The sequence below is a fragment of the Erpetoichthys calabaricus genome, chromosome 3, assembly GCF_900747795.2.
Source record: "Erpetoichthys calabaricus chromosome 3, fErpCal1.3, whole genome shotgun sequence".
NCBI classification, from domain to species: domain Eukaryota; kingdom Metazoa; phylum Chordata; class Cladistia; order Polypteriformes; family Polypteridae; genus Erpetoichthys; species Erpetoichthys calabaricus.
Window position 1 is genome coordinate 43907237 of NC_041396.2, and position 19866 is coordinate 43927102.

Sequence of the window (19866 nt, forward strand, 5' to 3'; positions counted from 1 at the left end):
TTGAAAAGCATGCATTCGGCTACATAACCTTATAGACAGTGGTTAACTCTGCCTCATGGCTGCACAGTGCTGATCTTATCATTCTTATAACACAACCTTACCCTAGCAAGTAAACACCCTACAACCAGTCTTTAAAGCATGGAAGCATGGGATTTGGAATCAAGAAAGAGCACAGAGAAAGGGAGAACTACAATTGTTGTGATACACAATTTACAGTGGATTCAGAAAGTATTCAGACCCCTTTCTCACTACTCAAATTGCTTTACATAGACAGAGGAGAACCATCTCAACCACCTCCAATGTGTAGCATTCACTTGGATGATGCGATGGTAGCCATTATTGCGCCAGTATGCTCACCACACATTAGCTATTAAGTGCTGAAGGGGTGAGAGAGAGAGAAAGAGCCAGTTAGAGACAGGGGATGATTAGGAGGCCAGAATGGATGAGGGCGTAATGGGAAATATAGCCTGGACGTCAGGATACGCCGTATTCTTTTCAAAAAATGCCCACGAATCTTTAATGATGATAGAGATTCAAGACCTCGATTTTATGTCTCATCAGAAGGACGGTGCCAATTTCTACCACACAGTGTCCCCATCACTGCACTAGGCAAAAGGGATCTACATGCGGACTATTGGGTAAGTGTCCCCTTCTAGCCTCATCAATACCTGCTTGAGCAGCAACCCAAGCTTTTCCAAGATGGTCACCTATGCATGTACTGGCCAGACCCAAACATGCTTCACTTCAGGTGGTTGACCTGTACAGAAGCACAGCTAGTAAATTTGCCCCCTTTGCCCATTAGTCTACATTTAATAACTCAAAATGGCAAAGTTAAAAAACGTGTGTTCAGAAAGGTCTGCAGATTTGTCACACTAAAAGTACCCTCAGGCTGTAATTTTCCATATGAGACCAGTTCTTTTCTGTAATTCAAAACAAGTTACAGTATATGCTCATTAGGTAGCCAGCCTTGTAGTGTTTAACGTTTTCATTTTTCAGAGCTTTTAGTTTCATTGTTATTTTGATAAACAAAATACTTTTTTACTGATTTTAGTTACAATTTTTGTTAATGATGACAACCTTGCTATGAAGATTTTTATCTGCAATTGGACTGATTGCACACCAGTGATAAGCGTGGGATCTTAACTGTCTTGATGTGCGTCACAAATAACGAAGTCACCAAGATTTCTTAACTCACCCAACACACTGCTTGTTTGATTAGACTTTGTGTAGGCTGAAGGTGTAGCTCATGTGGATGTTCATCAAATACAAGAGCAGCCAAAAACATTTTGAAATGCTTTCAGTACTTCAGTCAAAATTACAAGGAAATACGTGTGAATTATTTTGCAGATTATCTAAAACATCATGCTTGCTATTGTAGTGCTGTGGAACAGTCCATTATGTAACACGTGCAGGTGGTCCTCGTGTCACTGTTGACGTGCAATGATGCACGCTTTAAAAATGGAAAAAGATGTCATTTTATTTGGAGTCCACAAGCATACCATTTATGGGAAAAGGTTTGGGGTGTGATGTTACGATTATTGAAGAAGTGAGCAAGTGACTTCAAGAGCAGGATTCAGACTGGCACAAGAAGATAAATGCTATTTTTGTTTAAGGCTGTTGAAGCTAACGGAGCTCATGTAAAAACTGAGGAGCGTAGAAAATATTTTATGAGTATGTTCAAAGAATTCTGTACTTTTTTGCAAGCAATATAAAATTCAGTTGCAAACTATCTGAGCAACTTTTTTAGTATCAACACAATATGATTAGAGCAGATGCAGAATGCCACTGTCACAACTTGTTATTCCATGTCAATGCTTATCCACATCTCACTGCTCACATTCTTGAAAGACTCCAGCAGCTACACTTGGAGATCAGTGAACATAAATCATACGATAACAAACTTATTTTGTCATATTTTATCATTACTTGAAGAAGGCAGAGAATACTGTATGTGATCTGCCACCTGTCAGAAAATGTTTTTCTTTCTTCCTTTTTTTATTGCCGTAGAGATTTCATTAGAATCCACATATTATACATAAGTAAAGCCAATGGCATTACAGTTATAAAACTCAATCCAAGAGTTAATGTATATACCCTAGCCACAAGAATGCATTGTTTATAAACAGAATGACACCATTGTCCAGAGCTTAGGAAGACCGCCTGCAAACCCCAAAAGCCCAGGTACAGTTATGGCTAGGTGTCTGTCAGTGTAGTCTGCACATTCTCCTTTTGCCTATGATTATTCTCTCCCACATTTCAAAGACTTGCAGGTTAGGTTAACTGCTACTTCTAAAATAACCCCGGAGCTTTGTAAGTGTTTGTATGTGTGATTGGTCCCTTTGATGGATTGGTGTTGTGGTCCAGGGTTCCTTTTGTCTAAATTAGAGGCTACTGAGCATTTTACTTTGACGCACCATCTGAATAGAGACATAAAGTATATTGCCAGAGAAGATTTCTTTATTCAACATATAGATTTATTTTTGAAAGAACATCTTTACACAAATAGTGGAAATCCAGAACAAATTCCTGAATGATGTAGCCCTTAAGATGTATCTGGATGAAATATTGGGACAGCTTTGCTATTAGGCAAACAAATAGTGACAAATGGAGTCAATAGTCTCCTCTTGTTTGACAAATGTAATATGTTCTTATGTTCAAACATATGTCCTACACAAGCTCCTGGATGTTACCAACACAAGCATAAATCATTTCCATTGGTCATTCCTCCTTTTTCTTCAAGTTTTAATTGGTGGATGTTTAAAACAGCATTAGGCATGTAATCCTCTCATAATCTGTGTGTCTGTCAAAAACGTAATATCACATTTTGTGATGCCTCATGAGTGCTTCACAATGAACAAAAATCCCCAGTGCTTCACAATTTTCCACTTCTTGAATACTGAGTGAAAAACAAAACTGGCCAACACAGTTACCTTTTCTGCAGCTCCTTCCATTCTTGGCATAGTAAAAACTCTCCTCCTCTTTCACAGTCCCTTAGACTCCACTTCCTCTACAGTGATGAGGTTGAATTCTGTTATTAAGCACTCATAAGGAGGAGTTTCTTCATTGATACAGGATATCCTTCACATATTATGGACAGGGACCTAAATCAAGCCAGAAGCAGACCTCATAAAATTCACTCTAAGAGGAACTCCATTGGTCCTCCCATTTCACCCATGTACTCACTCTCTCCCACAGGTCATCAATCACAATTTCCCTATTGTGCAGACTGATCCTTCCTCAGGAGCCTGTTTTCCTAACCCTCCCTTGACCTCCATACATCAAGCACCTAACCTATGCAAACTTCTTGTCTGCATCTCACGTCACAGAGGATGAGCCACATGCCAGCGGAGCACTTTGAGCTGTAATAGGAGCTGCTGTGTCACCTGCAAATATGTCACCGATAATACCCTTGTATCTGGTCCCTCTAGTAAATTCAAATTTTAAACAATGGGCCTCTTGGATGTTTGAAAATATTATTTACAGCATTTCTTGTAGGAAGTATCCAGTCATGTAGAGAGGTGAAACAGGGAGACTGCCAGCAGACCATCACACTCAAGCTACTGAAACCAAAGACCTTAAAAAGTCTATTGTAGAACACTTCACATCCCTTGATCATAGGGATCTGATCGCTCCATTTGTGTTCTTTCACAGAGCTTCAAAGACACTGTAAAAAAAAACAGAAGATGCTAAGCTCATTCCCAGCCTGGGATCACATATTTCTCCAGATCTTAAAGACCGAAAAGTGTTTACATCTCTCCCTTCATCTTCTCTAATGGCAGCTTTTTCTCACCTGCTCTCTCTTTTTCTCCTTTAATCTGGCCTGTTGTGTTATTCCCTCCTTCCCCACATATTAATGTTACTTGCTCTTTCCTTTTCAGTTACACACTTGATGAAGGCCATACAGCTGAAATATTGTTTTATTCACTTTTCAGCTTGGAAATAATATACTGTATATATTTTAATACAATCTGAATGAGAAAAGACAATTTGTCCAAAAAGCTCACCAGTCCTAGCAACTTATTTCTTCCAAAATAACATCAAGTCTAGCTTTGAGGTCCCTAAATTCCTACTGTCTACCACACTACTTGGTAACTTACTCCATGTGTCCTTGGTTCTCTGTGTGAAGAAAAATTTTCTAAAGTTTTTTTGAGATTTGCCCTTAACAAGTTCCCAACTGTGTCCCCATGTTCTTGATGAACTCATTTTAAAGTAACCGCCTTGATCTTCTATACCAATTACCCTTAACAATCTTAAACACTACAATCATGTCTCCTCTTAATCTCATTTTGCTTAAACTGAAAAGGCTGAGCTCTTTTAATCTTTCCTTATAATTCATCCCCTTTAACCCTGGAATCAGCCTAGTCGCTCTTCTCTGGACCTTATCTAGTGCTGCTATGTCCTTTTTGTAGCCTGGAGACTAAAACTGCACTCAGGACTCCAGATGAGGCCTCACCAGTGTGTTATAAAGCTTGAGCAGAACCTCTTTGGACTTGTACTCCACACATCAGGGTGCTAAATAACCTGACATTCTGTTAGCCTTCTTAGTGGCTTCTGATCACTGTCTGGGAGTCAATAGTGACAAGTGAGGTGCACTTTCAATTTTCAGACCTCCCATTGTGTATTAAAAACCTAACATTTTTACTTCCTACGTGTAATACATTTCCTTTGTGTACATTTATTGACATTAAATTTCATCTGTCACAAATCTACCCAATCCTGTATGTTGTCCAAGTGCCTCTGTAATGATTCAGCAGATTCCAGATTATCTGACAATAAGACTATCTTGGTATCATCTGGCAATTTAACCAGCTTGTTACTTATATTCCTATCCATATTATCAATATATAATAAAAATAGCAGCGGTCCTACACTGACCCCTGTGGAACACCAAGCAACAGCCAATTCTGACGTTCCTGGCACCATCACCCTTCCTGTGTCTGTGCCAATCTGAATCCATCTACAATCCACACCCTGAACTCCCACTTCTTTTAGTTTAATGCCCAACCTCTCATGTGGCACCTTATCAAATGCTTTCTGAAAGTCAACATAAATAATATAATACGCTCCACATTGCTTCCTCATAGAATTCTGGCATGTTATTAAATTATGAGCTCTCTCGTCTGAACAAAAGCTAACTGTTCAATAAAACTCCTATTCTTGCCATATGTTGCTCAATCTTTTTTGTTTGTGTAGAGTATGAATGCTCTTCCAGTCCCCACATTGGGGTTCTACTGAACACTTTGTTGTTCCTCCACATGTGCTGTTTAGGTTAACTGGTGATTCCAAAATGGCCCTGTGTGACTTTGAATGTAGGCGTGTGTGTGCGTGAGCTCTGTGTCCTATCCAACATTGGTTCCTGCATTGTGCTTGTTGCTGTAGGGATTGGCTCTAGTCCCCAGCAACCTTGTTTTGGATTAAGCAGGTTGTGTTATGCAATCTAACAGTGATATCATTAAATGTGAAGATGCTATTTTCAAAAGCCTCGGTTGTTTTTTTATTTAACAGATAAGAATTTTCAGCAGAGGTCATCAAGTCTGGTTGAAAATAATCTCTATTTTTCTGAAATGAGACCTTCTTCTACTTCTTCTACTAAATCAGCATATTCAGGACTGTCATTTGTTTGACTCTGCTTGAGTGTTAGTAATACAGGGCAAACAGATATTTCACAACACTCAGCTGTATCTGTCATAAAGGATGACAAGGTCTATAAATGATAGATACTTTAAAACAGCTGTCATTCTAGTACATAAACAGAAAGAAAACATGCTTCAGAGATAAACCTTATCTTATCAGCCGATCAAATGAGTAGTAGCGCAAAGGCCTGCTTAGCTCTGTGAAATATATAAAATTAAGTGTCTAAAAGTGAATAAACTAAAAACTGTGAAACAAATGCTTGTAATGGTCAAACAGTTTTTGCTGGGGTGTGAGGGGTCTGCCACAAAGAAAAAAAGTTTTGATTAGGCATCTTTTGAAATAAATGTCCTGTGTGGATGGGAGTGTGGCTGCAGTGATGAATTGGGCCATTCTGATCACACATTGCAGAGCCTTGCTTTCTGCCACGAAACTGTCACCATACCAGAAATGATTTTCAAAAAGCAGCTAATTACATGATAATATCTTATTATATGAGTTATAATATTTAGTTTTTTTTTTCTTAATTTTTATTTTAAAAATGTTTAAGCCACTTGCTGAAACTGACCAACCAGCCTTCAAGCTTGACACATGGAATTCAGGGCTTACAATCCTTTGCTTTTGTAATGAAAGGCGCTAAATAGGCACCTGACCTGACACAGATGGACACAGAGGCACGTACAAAATAAAAAGACTTTTATTTTCTTTAGCTGGAGGGCACGTCTTCACTATGTCCCCCAGCCACAACACAGTCTCAAGTGTGAAAAAGCACCACCAAAAACACACCCCACACTTTCTGTTTCACCACCACTCCTCCTAGGCAACCTTGTCCTCCTCCACCAGACTCTGGCTGCTCAGTGTTGGTTGCTGGTTCCTTTTATTGGGCACCCGGATGTGGTCCAGGTGCTTGATTGCCGACATCCGGCTGCACTTCCGGGTGTGGCGAATATACTCCCCACATGGGCTCAGGAGTCCCAGCTGCAGCACCCCTTGGGGCGCCTGCGGGACCCAACAAGGCTGCACCCAACTCCAGTTCCCATGGAGCCCTGCGGGGAACCGAGGCACTGCTCCAACCCAGGGGGTGTGGCCATCTAACATCCAGGAGGAGGTATTGCACCGTCCAGGGCTGCTCCCCCTGAATATACAGTGAAGGGGCGTCCCGGCCAGGCATGGACCCCTTGTTCTTTGATACAAATGCCCCTCTTTCAATTTGATGGTCTTCAGGGAGTTCTTCACCTGAAGCTGACTGATCACGATCTGGGTTGTACTCTTCATCATCCTCCATTTCTGTTCAATTGTTCTCTTATTCATCCTGTACAACTTCTGAAGAAAGCAGGCCAAGGCCCTGTTGTATTGTACACTCATGCCTTCAGCAAAGTGGGTTACTGACATGTGCAGCAGTTTTTATAGCATTAGAGCTCATTTTAACCATAACCCACTCTGTGTGTGAAAACAGTGCCCTCCTGTTAGAAATATTTGTGCATTGAAAATGGTGTATATGAATGTCTCTTTCTCACTTTGTGCTGTATGGTGTCATTATGAGGCCAAATGCACAGAAGGTTCATAGTTCTCTTGAGAAAACTAGGCCTTTCTCCAAGATGAATGGTCAGGTGTGGGAGTTGGGGGATTGGCAATGTCGTATCTTCTTCTTCTTCTTCTTTCGGCTGCTCCAATTAGGGGTTGCCACAGCGGATCATCTTCTTCCATATCTTTCTGTCCTCTGTATCTTGCTCTGTTACACCCATCACCTGCATGTCCTCTCTCACCACATCCATAAACCTTCTCCTAGGCCTTCCTCTTTTTCTCTTCCCTGGCAGCTCTATCCTTAGCATCCTTCTCCCAATATACTCAGCATCTCTCCTCTGCACATGTCCAAACCAAAGCAATCTCGCCTCTTTGACTTTGTCTACCAACCGTCCAACTTGAGCTGACCCTCTAATGTACTCATTTCTAATCCTGTCCATCCTCGTCACACCCAGTGTAAATCTTAGCATCTTTAACTCTGCTCCCCCTGCTCCAGCTCTGTCTCCTGTTTTCTGGTCAGTGCCACCGTCTCCAACACATATAACATAGCTGGTCTCACTACCATCCTGTAGACCTTCCCTTTCACTCTTGCTGATGCTCATCTGTCACATATTCACTCCTGACACTCTTCTCCACCCATTCCACCCTGCCTACACTCTCTTTTTCACCTCTCTTCCACAATCTCCATTACTCTGTACTGTTGATCCCAAGTATTTAAACTCATCCACCTTCGCCATCTCTACTCCCTGCATCCTCTCCATTCCACTGACCTCCCTCTCATTTACACACATGTATTCTGTCTTGTTCCTACTGATCTTCATTCCTCTCCTCTCTAGAGCATATCTCCACCTCTCCAGGGTCTCCTCAACCTGCTCCCTACTATTGCTACAGATCACAATGTCATCAGCAAACATCATAGTCCACGAGGACTCTTGTCTAATCTCGTCTGTCAACCTGTCCATCACCATTGCAAATAAGAAAGGGCTCAGAGCCGATCCCTGATGTAATCCCACTTCCAACTTGAATGCATCCGTCACTCCTACTGCAGACCTCACCACTGTCGCACTTCCCTCATACATATCATGTACAACTCTTACGTATTTCTCTATCACTCCCGACTTCTTCATACAATACCATTCAAGCATGCACATTCTCTCTTTTTCACTCCCTCTGCCTCTATGTGTGTGTGGGAGAGTAAAATACTAAAACTCGATGCATGTACTTTATATGTGCTCATAGGTGATTTTAACAAGAAATGTCAAAAGAAATTTGACTCAAGTTGTTTTTTTGTGGTTTATATTCACTGTAAATCATTTATTAATGTTTCAATTTGACAGAAAATTTAACCTGCTGGGTCAGTAATGACCCAAAGTGAACGTTTTTAATCATAGGCTGTGTTCAGCATTCAAACTAATTTAAAAAAAACAATGATTGATTTTTTGCAGTGGTAGGGTCATTGCAGGAAAAGTAATTTCATGCTGAAATAAAATTGTTTACGGTTTCTTTTCCACTGGTAATGTCAGAAATGGGTCATTTTCAATAGGACAACAAAAGGGTTAAAGGGAAGACTGTGGACATGGTGCAGCACTACAATTATCTTAGGACAACCGTTGATAACAGACTAAGCTTTAATCTTAACACAGAATATAATATATATATTCTGTTACTTGTACGGACACTGCTGAATTCTGAATTATTATTATTAAAAGGACTTATTCTTCTCTGTACTAATCTGAAGTGTGTGTATTTGTAATAACACTGGTTTTCACTTGCTGTGTTTTTGCTTATTTTCTTTATGCACGCAACAATGCCTTATGCTTTTGTGTTTTTAGGCTGCAAAAAAATTTCCCTCTGGGATGATGAAGTCTACCTAATCTAACCTAAGAATCCCCTGTACATTTGTGGAAGTTAGTGAGGATCTAGGGAGATAGGCTCAGCTTGTTCAGAATTCTCCAAAAGTAAAAGCACTGTTGAGTCTTGCAGGTGTGTTGTGTGGAGGAACCACGAAAGAAAACATAAGTGATGTGGACCCTAAAAAATTAAACCTAATGATTCTTTTCATAACAGCTAAACATCAATGGGCATATGACCCCACTATGTTTTCTAAAGTCCGCACTGATGTATTGTTGTTACTGCACTATTCAAAGAGAAACGTACAGTTATTTCCTCCATGTTGGCTGTCTGACCATTGTTGTGGAGCCACTGCTTTAGTGCTTTCAGCAATCATGATGGTAGACAAGCAGTGTTTGTGTCACATTAGGTGACATAATTGTGTTTAAAGAGGAAAATGGGCTGAACACACAGCCTTGGGGTGTGAAAGTGTTCTGTGTGTATCCTTCATGCCTGGCATTTGAAAATCTACCAAACAGAAGTCCGAGGCTAGGCAAATTTGGTCAGACATGTAAGTAAGACTGTCACATGTCAGTAAACTTGTAAGTGAGCTTCAGGAAAGATTTCTAAAGATTATTGTTAACATTCTTACTGTCAAAGGTCTTATCTATAATTGGATAAATAGAATGTGATTTAATTTTAAAGATAGAGTTTTTATAACTAATTTAAGAAGAGTGCAAACAGGGTAAAGCTACCACAGATCTCAGACTGTACATTTAAGTGGCTAACCAAAGATAACAGAGCAAACCTTGGCTGTTGGTTATGTGTAAACAAGATCAAGTTCAATAAATCATTCTCTCTTCCACTTTCTCAACTATTTATTTAGTTCAGCTTCAAAAGAAGTGATACTTACCCTGGCAGTATCGGACACAAGGTGGGAACCAATAGTGTCTTAGACTGCCAGTCCATTAAAGGATCCATTCAGAGTCACTAATTAGCCTTATTCACAACTCAGATCATATAAGTTATCACAGATTTTTCACAACGGCAAAGCAACACATTCCATACAGTATCATATCATGATTGTGTCTCTGTTCTAGGAGAATTATTACTAATCCCACTTCCCCCTGTCTACTGTCTTCTTCACTATCCATCTGTCCCATTTTCACCATCCTCATATTTCTGTTTTCTTACTCTTAGCTTTCTCTGTTTTATTCCCTGCACCCTGATGTTGCTTCTTGTTCTATGACCTACACTCCGGATCCTCAACATATGTCTCTTCTGAAGTGTCATCGGCTAATGTATTTTGCTATTCAACCCAAAGGGTTATCAGTATGTCTTTTCAATCTGGATGGATTGCAGCTCTTAGGCTTGTGACAGCTGCTCATGTATTGAAGAAACCAATTCTAGACACTTCTGTTCTCTTAAATATTCATTGCTTGTCTAAACATTTTTAATGAATAGTTCTTTTTCTTCCTCTACATCTTTTCCCACTTGTATGTGGAGTTGATATGCATGATCAACCTTCACCAAACAGCTGAATCTTTTCCCCATTCAAATCCTTTTCCTTCAGATCTTCTTTTATTTTATCCATCCACCTCCACGTTGGCCCCCCTCACTTTCTATTCCCCTGTACTTCCATTCCCATCACTCTTTTGCCCACATATTCATTGTCTCTCCTCATCACATGTCCATACCACTTCAACTAACTTTCCTATACTCCCACTTTTGCTATACCTCTGGTTGTCTCATTTCTTATTCTGTCCTTCTTTGTGACTCCATCTCATTCTCATTTCTACCACATCCAACTTGTTCTCCTGTGCCCCCTTTACTGCACATGTCTCACCGCCACACATCATTGCTGGTTTTATCACTGTCTTAAAAACCTAACCTTTAACCATTTTTTCTCAGCTTATTCCAGATTCCATTGTCAGCACAGCTGTAAAACTTGTCTTCTCCAAACTGTGAATAACCTTCTCATTAATGCTGATAATAATTATGTCTAAAGACTATTTAGATCTTTCCATGCTTCATTTTATTATTATTTGAACAATTTCATTTCTGTGTATTATAATTCAGGGTAATAAAAATGAACTTAATGAAAAGGATTTGAAGTGACAGAGAAAGAGTAGTCAGACATAGCCGGAGTCATATATAGAAGAACATACAGTATATTACCACCAAACCCAAAGGACTGAGTGACCACTAATAGGCAAAAAGGCCAAAATCAAAATCCCAGAAAAAATATACCTTTTCAAGCTGACCAGTCCTTATTTTATTTACCACAAAGATTAGGCATTAAACAAGCAGCTTCAATTTATAAAGATGGTATCCCGATGTCACATGCTGTATCGTGCAGAGCAAAATGTCCCTACTATTAAGTAGAATTACAACAACTATACTGAACCATAGATGATAACATAAAGCCCATTGCAGCACAATTAAGAGAGTTTTGAGTGGCATCCCAGAAGATTCTGTACTTAGTCCACTTTCTTTTAACGTCTTCATGCAGTCACTGGGTTGCTTGATTCACCAGTATGGACTAATGTTTCAGTCTGAAAGTAAATCTGCCATGGAAAAGCTGATGGGTTTCCTCTGCGAGCTCAGGGTTTGGATGTTTGCAAATGTCCTCTAACTAGAGACACACAAGACTAAGTTGTCTCATTTTGCATCTTGTGGACAGTTATAAGAAGCTTGACTCCTCATTAATCTTTGCCTGCTCAATAATTATTAGATATCCTTCTGTGACCAGTCTTGAAGTTATAGTTGTCAGTAGCATGGCTTTTATTTCTGTTGCAGTGAAAGCTTAATTTTATCACCTGAAAAGAACTGCCACAATCTCACTCAGACTCAGTTCTTCAAATCACACGCTGAGGTACTTTGCTTTGCTTTTATCAAGTCTTGGATGGACTCCTTTAAATCTCTTCTAATATCTTAAGCCTAAATCAAGTACCATCAAGTTAAAATAAGTTCAAAATGCTACTGGCAGTACCTTGACGCAAATAAAATGTTCTGGCCACTTGTCTGATCTGTCAAAGCTGGCTTTCTAACAAATAGTACAAATACCACATTGCTTTCAAAACTTAGTGAAAAGCTTTTTCTTCTAGCACTCTAAAATGCGTGTCTAGCCTACTTTCACCTGTTCTTTTATTCCTTTCAATTGCTTTCCATTCATTTACGAGTTTTTATTGTTGCTGCTATCGAAAGTGATTGTACTGTCAGCATCTCACTGTATGATAATAATTTGGCCTGTTAGCCTAGACATTTTTATAATGTGCCATGTTCTTTTACTCTGTTTTCTGTTTTGTATCAGTGACATCTCTGCAATAAGAGCTGAGGGGGCTCTGCCCCCCATCTCTCAGCAGATGCTGTTGTTGTGTAAAAATTAAATATGTAGTAAGCGCTCCTCCAAACCTTAATGTATTATTAAAATGCTTATAGCAAACTCACCTTAGTCCTCATTTTTAAATTTTTCCAATTTTCCATGAATAGCTCAAAACAATTAATTCTCAAGAAATATATTTTCTTTTAAAGTATGTGAAGTTTTCTTTGTGCCCAGTGTCCCTAGCTTGTTTTTGGTGTGCTATAGTGTTAATGGCAGACCTTTGCTCAGAGGTGCACCTAGGCGGACTAAACATTTCAGTTCCACCTTGGGCTTTGAACTATTGAGCAACCCATTTGTTAACTTTCTTGTGAAGCAATTTAAAGAGTGCATGAAGTTGTACATCTTGCTGTTTTGGAGTAGTCCTCATCATTATCATGAATCACAATATGATTTAACACTTTGCCCACTAAATACTGGGGTTAGGCGTAGGCTTATGGTTAGGAGAGAATGAAGAGATATGAGAAAAATGCCGTGCTCTAGCACATTTAGTTTTCATATAGAATATATTTTATATCGCAGTGACCATACAGTTGTATAAATATATTTTTTTCACCTTAACATATAAAAAATAAATTAATTAAAAATAAATTAATGAATGCCCCAACTTTCCCTTATCAGTAGAATAATGCGCTCCTATTAATAATTCTAAAATTCTGTCTTTTAATGTTCTTATAAAGATTTTAAAAAATATTCAGATCTATATAAACCTCCAAATAAATTATATAGCATCAACCATCCATCCTGTAATACTAGTGAAAGGCACTATATAAACATTTTTTTAAACAAAAGATTTTGTTTCTGGGTTTTTAGGGTTAAGTTTTAGCCCCCAATATTAAATTAACATTAGGGTTATTATTAAAATTAGGGATGGTATTATTGATTTTAAGTTTAGGAAAGGGGTAGGGGTGGGTATAAAGGAATGGGACCATAAAGCACTAATTAACATCAGGGTCCCCCATTACATTTTTAAGACTAGGGTTGTAGTATATGGACTTTAAGGTTAGAGTGAGGGTAGGGATAGTCTGTCAATACATTTTTAGTCCAGCCATGATATCAGTTATTAAGAGCCCAGGGTTCAAATATTAACATCATTGCCCCCATCATAATATTAACCTTAGGGCTGGTATGACAACTTTTTTAAGGTTAGAAAAGGGGCTAGGGGAAGGCTGTAACTTACAACTCCCAAAATAATTAAGGTTAGACCCCCGAGTATCAAGTCCCTACCAAAAAAGTGTATTAATCTATACGTTTTGCCTGAATTAATTACAGCCTGGGCCGAATCTCTATTTAGCATATGTGGATCTTTTTACCTTGGTTATTCTATTTAATAAAATTTTTGGAAACCAAGGTGCTAAATTTAGCAAATGTTCATTAAATGTCTTAACACCCTGCCTAGGGTTAGAGTTATGATTTAAATATAATTTAGCACTTTGCCCACTAAATAAAATTTGAAAACATATGAATTTTCATTTGTGTGTCTGCTCTTGGTGTTAAATATTTGGTGTTGACATTGAGATATTGGTTATGTAATAAAAAGGTATTGTTCCCTAACAATATTGAAAAGGTGACATAAACATAAAATATATTTTTTTGTTAAATATGGGTTTATTTTTTTTGTAAATATTATTTTATATTACCTTCTGTTCATACTCGTATATGTAAATGGTGTCTCTTTTTTATATGCTGAAGCTGGGGGCGGGGCCACATGATGTGGCAGTTGAGGAACCGCCCCCAACACTGTTTAAGGGCCAACAGCCTGCCAAATGGCCACTTCGACATTGTTATTGTTAATGTTTCCCTGTTTCTGCTTGCTTTTGTACTTATGTATTTGTGGATGGATTCTTCGGTTAATGGACATTTTGGTTCTGGTTAAGGTCCTGTTTTTGGGGATTCTGGACCTGCATTTTTAGCATTTGGTTTGTCTGTTGTTGGAAAAACTTTTTAATATCTATTTCTTTAGTTTTGTTTTTTGTTTCTCTTTGCTAATATTTATTGTACTTCTGTTGTTGGGTTAAAGGTTTTTATGGTTTTCTTCTCTCCTTTTTTATACTCCTTTGTGCAAAAAGACTGTTTGTTGAATTTGGGGCCAGGCTGACTTAGATATGTGAGACCTACAGCTTTTGTTTGCACCTATGTGGGAGTACAGGGTGGTATTTTTCGTACGTGGATTACTCGTTTATCCGGATGTAATTGTTGACTGTTTGGCCTGATCCTGGATCTGTGGGTTTTTCGAAACTCTTGCTGGATGTGTTGTCATAGCAGCACATCCAAATCCTCAAACCTGCTTGGAGCAGGTTTGTTCTGTGTAAACAAGGATTAGCTCACACACTTAATCAGTGTCCGTGCATGGAATTCATTCAGTCATGGCTTTACTGTTCATGAATGAGCGACCAATTGATATCGGTGCACAAATTATAAGAAGAGAATTTCATATAGAGAGGGTATTGCGCGATCGGCAAGATCCTTTATTGCTCCCGGAGGAAATTCTTTTCAAAAGATACCGCTTTAGCCGAGGGGGAATATTGTACCTCAAAGATTTACTAACACCTTATATTCGAAGTCAAACTAGGTGAAGTCGGGCTCTCACAACCACACAGACAGTATGCATTGCTTTGAGGTTTTTTTGCAAGTGGCACTTTTTTTATATATAGTAGGCGATGCGGAAACTCTATCTAAAAGTTCAGTTTGCCAGGCAATTTGTAAAGTCTGTTTGGCCCTGAAATATTTCCTTCGGGTTTTCATAGTGTTTCCTGGACGCCTGCGTGTGCAGACAAAAGAGGCGTTTCATGCCATTGCAGGTAGGTAATAGACAGGTAAAAACACCCACAGTTCCATAAAGAATCTCACAATCAGCCTAACATTCTCATTACCCAGGATTTCCAAATGTGATTGGGGCACTGGATTGTACGCAGATCCGAATAAAGGCTCCATCAAGTCCAAAAGAGCCAGACTACATAAACAGAAAAGGCTTCCACAGTATTAACGTGCAGGTAATGTAACTTTTTGTAAGAGTTGAAAATAGCCAATAGGCATGTTGACATACAGTAAAATTGTTTGACCTACATGCTATCAATTCTCAGATGATCTGTGATGCATCCTACCTTGTATCAAATGTGGAGGCTAAATGGCCAGGGTCTGTTCTTGACTCAAGAATTTTTAAGGAGTCACACCTGTATCGGACATTTGAACAAGGTAATAATCCAATTATAAATCATGGTGATGTGTGTATTGTATTCACAATTTTTACATATTCCACAGGTCATCATGATGGAATCCTGCTTGGGGACAGGGGATATGCCTGTTGGCATTTTCTAATGACCCTGTTTCCTAACCCAAACCCTGGGCCACAAACTTGATATAATGCAGCTCTGTCTAGGACAAGGGCATGAATTGAAATGACATTTGGCCAACTGAAGGAGAGATTTCAATGTCTAAAAAAGCTGAGGGTTGCACGTGACAGAGCATGTGACATAATTGTTGCATGCTCTGTCTTACACAACATAGCGACCATCAGAAAAGAGAGAGTCCCTGAGGTTTTGGTGCAGCCTGATGATGACCTTGACCCAGTGCACCTTGGGCACACCAGTGGCAGAGCTGCCAGAAACAGAATTTTGGCCCAGTATTTTCAATGAAAACGACAGTGCTTTCACACAAAAGTTATTTATTGTATGTTATGGGCCTTCAGCCTGTAAGGAGGAGAACATAATTAAGGATACACTCACGCATACGCATATACTGTACATATGGGAAAGAGATAAGAGAATTTTGTTATCAATTGTTTTTCTAGTATTTGTATCTGCAACTTCATCTTGGTTGTCCTCAGTTCATGAATTTCCATGTCCTGCTGCATTTTTCTCCTTTTTAGTTTTCTGTATGCGATTTTCTGTTGAAGATATCTTGTGTATAGAGCCCTCACGTTTTTCTGCAAATAAATACACAATTACAGATGCCTTTTTTCCTCTATATTGTATACACAGCATACCATTTTGAATCATTTTGTATAAAGTACAACAAATGGCTCAACCAACCTCACCATCTCCTTTTTTTGACGTGGACTTTGTTCCAAAAGGTACATGTGTGCTGGCTACAGGCTCCTGCAAAACAGTTATATCACGATTAGCACATGGGACTGATCAGAGTGGAGTTTGTTCAAACATTATTTGGAAAATTTACCTCTCCTGATGAATAATCCGACACAGTGTCTTCATCAAATATTTGACCTTCGTCAATATCTCGTTGATCAGACACAAGTTCTAGGAATATGACATTCACTGCAACTGACCCAACAAAAAAAGAGGGCTATATGGAACATACCTATGGCACACATTGAGGACAAATATATGCAATGACCATCCTTTACCTGAAATGAAGTGACCACTGCATCCTGTCACTGGTTCTGAGGAGGAGCTTCCCCCTGGTATGCCCTCAGAAACAGGGCGATGGGCATTTTGCTGGAGAGCCAACTCTTCTGCAGGGGTTAGGTCTGGACCACGTGGACCTCCACCTGTTTTTTCCTTGTCTGACTTCTTATTAGCTTTAAAATTAATGTTTTTTATATTATATATGATTCTTTATGTCAACAATTCTTTAAATAGTTATATACCAATATTTACCAGTTTGAAGTATATTCTTGTACTTCACTTTAACCTTTTCCTATGTTCTCCTTGTGCTCACGTTTGATCTGGAATTATGACATATTAAATAATAATTAATCTGACACATAGGAAATGAAACGCTGCATTCAGTAAGTACAATGCACACTACTTACGTGTTTAATTTGTCAGCCACTTTTTGCCAGCAGTCATTTCTGGTTTTGGCTGCTTTTGCAGTTTTACCCCTTGTGCATATTAAATCTTGAAATTCTTCATGTCCTTCGAATAAAAGGTCCTGCTCCGCTTGTGTGAATAAATGCGCCCGTTCTTTTGTCATTTTGTTGCAGCCTATCAAAGACTTGCTGATCATGTTTTCTAGACTCAATATATATGTGGGCTTTTCAATCAGCGCGGGCGCGCGCATTCATCTCGGATGATTGGATCCAGCTAGACTAATCTACTACACAGCTGCGTTTGAAAAACCGACTTATCCCGGATGAGTTTCACCGGCATTAACTCATCCAAGATGAGGCATCAGATCTCGGATGATTTAAGCGACGTACAGAAAATACCTCCCAGGTCTTCATTTTATTTCTGAGCCTTGCCTCTCTTTTCAGCTTGGTGAGCAGCCACAGAGACTATAACAATATATTTTTATTTTTTCCTTTGGTGGTTGTATATGACAAAATAATATGTTGATAGATCTTCATTTTGTTTTATTTTTTATTATATTATTTAGATAATACTTTATCATTACTGGTTCTGGTAGCCTAATACATTGCAAAACAAATGCAAAGTTTACTGAGAACTGCAGAGTGTTTCTTTAGCCAAGAGGGTGTGAAGCCTCCTAACAGCTCCACAAGCCAATCCACGCCTTCCCAGGCCTTTCTCTTGGTACCGTAGCTTTTTTTTCCACTTCCCAAAGATGGACGTGTTAGGCACTTTAAACAGGCCTGCTGTGGTTGTGTATGACAGTGAGCCCAGTGAATGAATTGTGTTGGCTCAATAAATGGCTGCATCAATGAAATTCTGTAATTATAGCCTTTAGGTTGTCATAAAATGATTGGTTTAGTTTTACATAAAAATAATTACAGACTTCCATTTCAATTACAGATTGGCATTATTGGTGAATTTCCCCATTGGCTGGGCTCTCAGAACTTGGAGTCAAAGTTCTGGAAGAAATCAAAGGGAAGATTAGAACAGCATCCACAACAATGGTTTATTTTTAAACAATTGTGTTTTAACATAACATTGCATTAAATTACGAAAACAGAAAACAGAGTGCTATAAATACACAAATATAAAAGTAAAGTATAGCATATGTTTTGTGCTTTAAATGGAGTGAAATACAAAAGCTAGTGAGTGACTAATTCCTTCTTGGGCAGACTACTGTAACAACACTCGGAGTGATCTATGAAACAAACTGTGTGTTTCATTCCAAATAATGTGAATTTGCAACATGCAGTTTTTTTATTTTAACTACTGTCAAAGTATAATGCGATAAGTGTACGTATTTACGCTTTTAAATATTTTTATTCTTTGCAAACCAAATAAGTTCTCACGTGAAAATGAGATGTGTCTTGTTCTGTTTTAATAAGCCTAATAAGATGCTGCATACTTGTGTCGTGGCTAAAAATCGTCACCAGAAGGCTTTTTACCTGAAATGAAGGCTATTAGGAGTCTCAGGATAGGCAAACAGAAAGTACAGTTTTATTGCAATAAAATAAGCATAAAAATAACAAGGACTCAACTCAATACGGCCAAATTGAGCTGAGCCCAGAACAGTTCCGGACTCAAAACTTATATATCATTTTCTTATCACTTTGACCTCATTCAATTAGCTCATCTGCTCATTTTCTCTGACTCCCCTCTACTCCTGTCCGGCCGATACCTTGAGTTCCCATGGGAACCCTTATTATCTCCTCATTTTCCTGCAGCTGCCCCCCCTGGTATTTCACTGTCTATTGTTCACTTCTAGTTTGTTTTTTCTTATTTCTTTAACTGGCCAAGGCCTTAATTCCATATATGGGTTTCCTCTCGTCATTTCCTTTTCTAAGCCTTCCAAACGTTTTTATAATGGTGGCCTGAAGCTTAAGCTTTAATTAAAATTGAACTATGGCACATGCCTTTATTTAATCATTTGCTTGGCATGCTTGATTTACATTTAATTTCTGTACTTAGGTTAAATGCTAGTATTACTAATTTTCTAAACTTATTTAGAACATATTTTGTCATTTTCCTTGCATTACATCACCTGACCTTGGCAGCAATGCCTTCTTGCCATCTTTGCTGATTTAATATTTCAGCTGGCTTTGTACGTGCCTTTCAGAGCCATCTTTTCTCTGTGGCATCGTTCCTTTAGCTTCCTATCCTTGGACACAGGTGTTCTCAATCTTCTTATCCTGTTCTTTCTTTATCTGTTCTTTCCCACACTAGCAATTTTGATGTAGGCTTAAAAAATAATGCAGAAATGACTGATTTTTTTTAGTTAACTATTTACTTGACCTATCTTATTTTCTTAACATTCTAATTTATGCTTAATCTAATGTTTTAGAAGCTTTTAATTACTTTTTATGGCTCTTTATGTTAATTTGCTATTTTAGTGCTAATAAAAAAATTTTCCTTCTACACTTGTTGCACCTGAACATATGTATCAAGACATGTTTTAATTGTTCTTATAATTTCTTTTGAGTCTTATGGTTTGATTTAGGCTGGTGAGATAGATTTACAGTTATTTAAATTTTTGTAGTCAGACTGGTCTAGCTGGTGTTCTGATCTTTTTAAGTTTAGAAGTTGTGGACAGATGGAAGGATCACAGGATTCCCGTATGAAGTGTTGGGGTGCCAGCTGGGTCGCCTCTTTTAATTTCAGTGGCAAATAAACAAAGTCGACACTTGTGGGGAG

The 19866-nt window shown here is 38.6% G+C and overlaps 1 pseudogene; it reads left to right on the forward strand.

Moving 5' to 3' along the window:
• Window positions 1-14580: 14580 nt before the first annotated feature.
• On the forward strand, window positions 14581-16002 carry LOC127527074 (putative nuclease HARBI1; annotated as a pseudogene).
• The last annotated feature ends 3864 nt before the right edge of the window (window positions 16003-19866 follow it).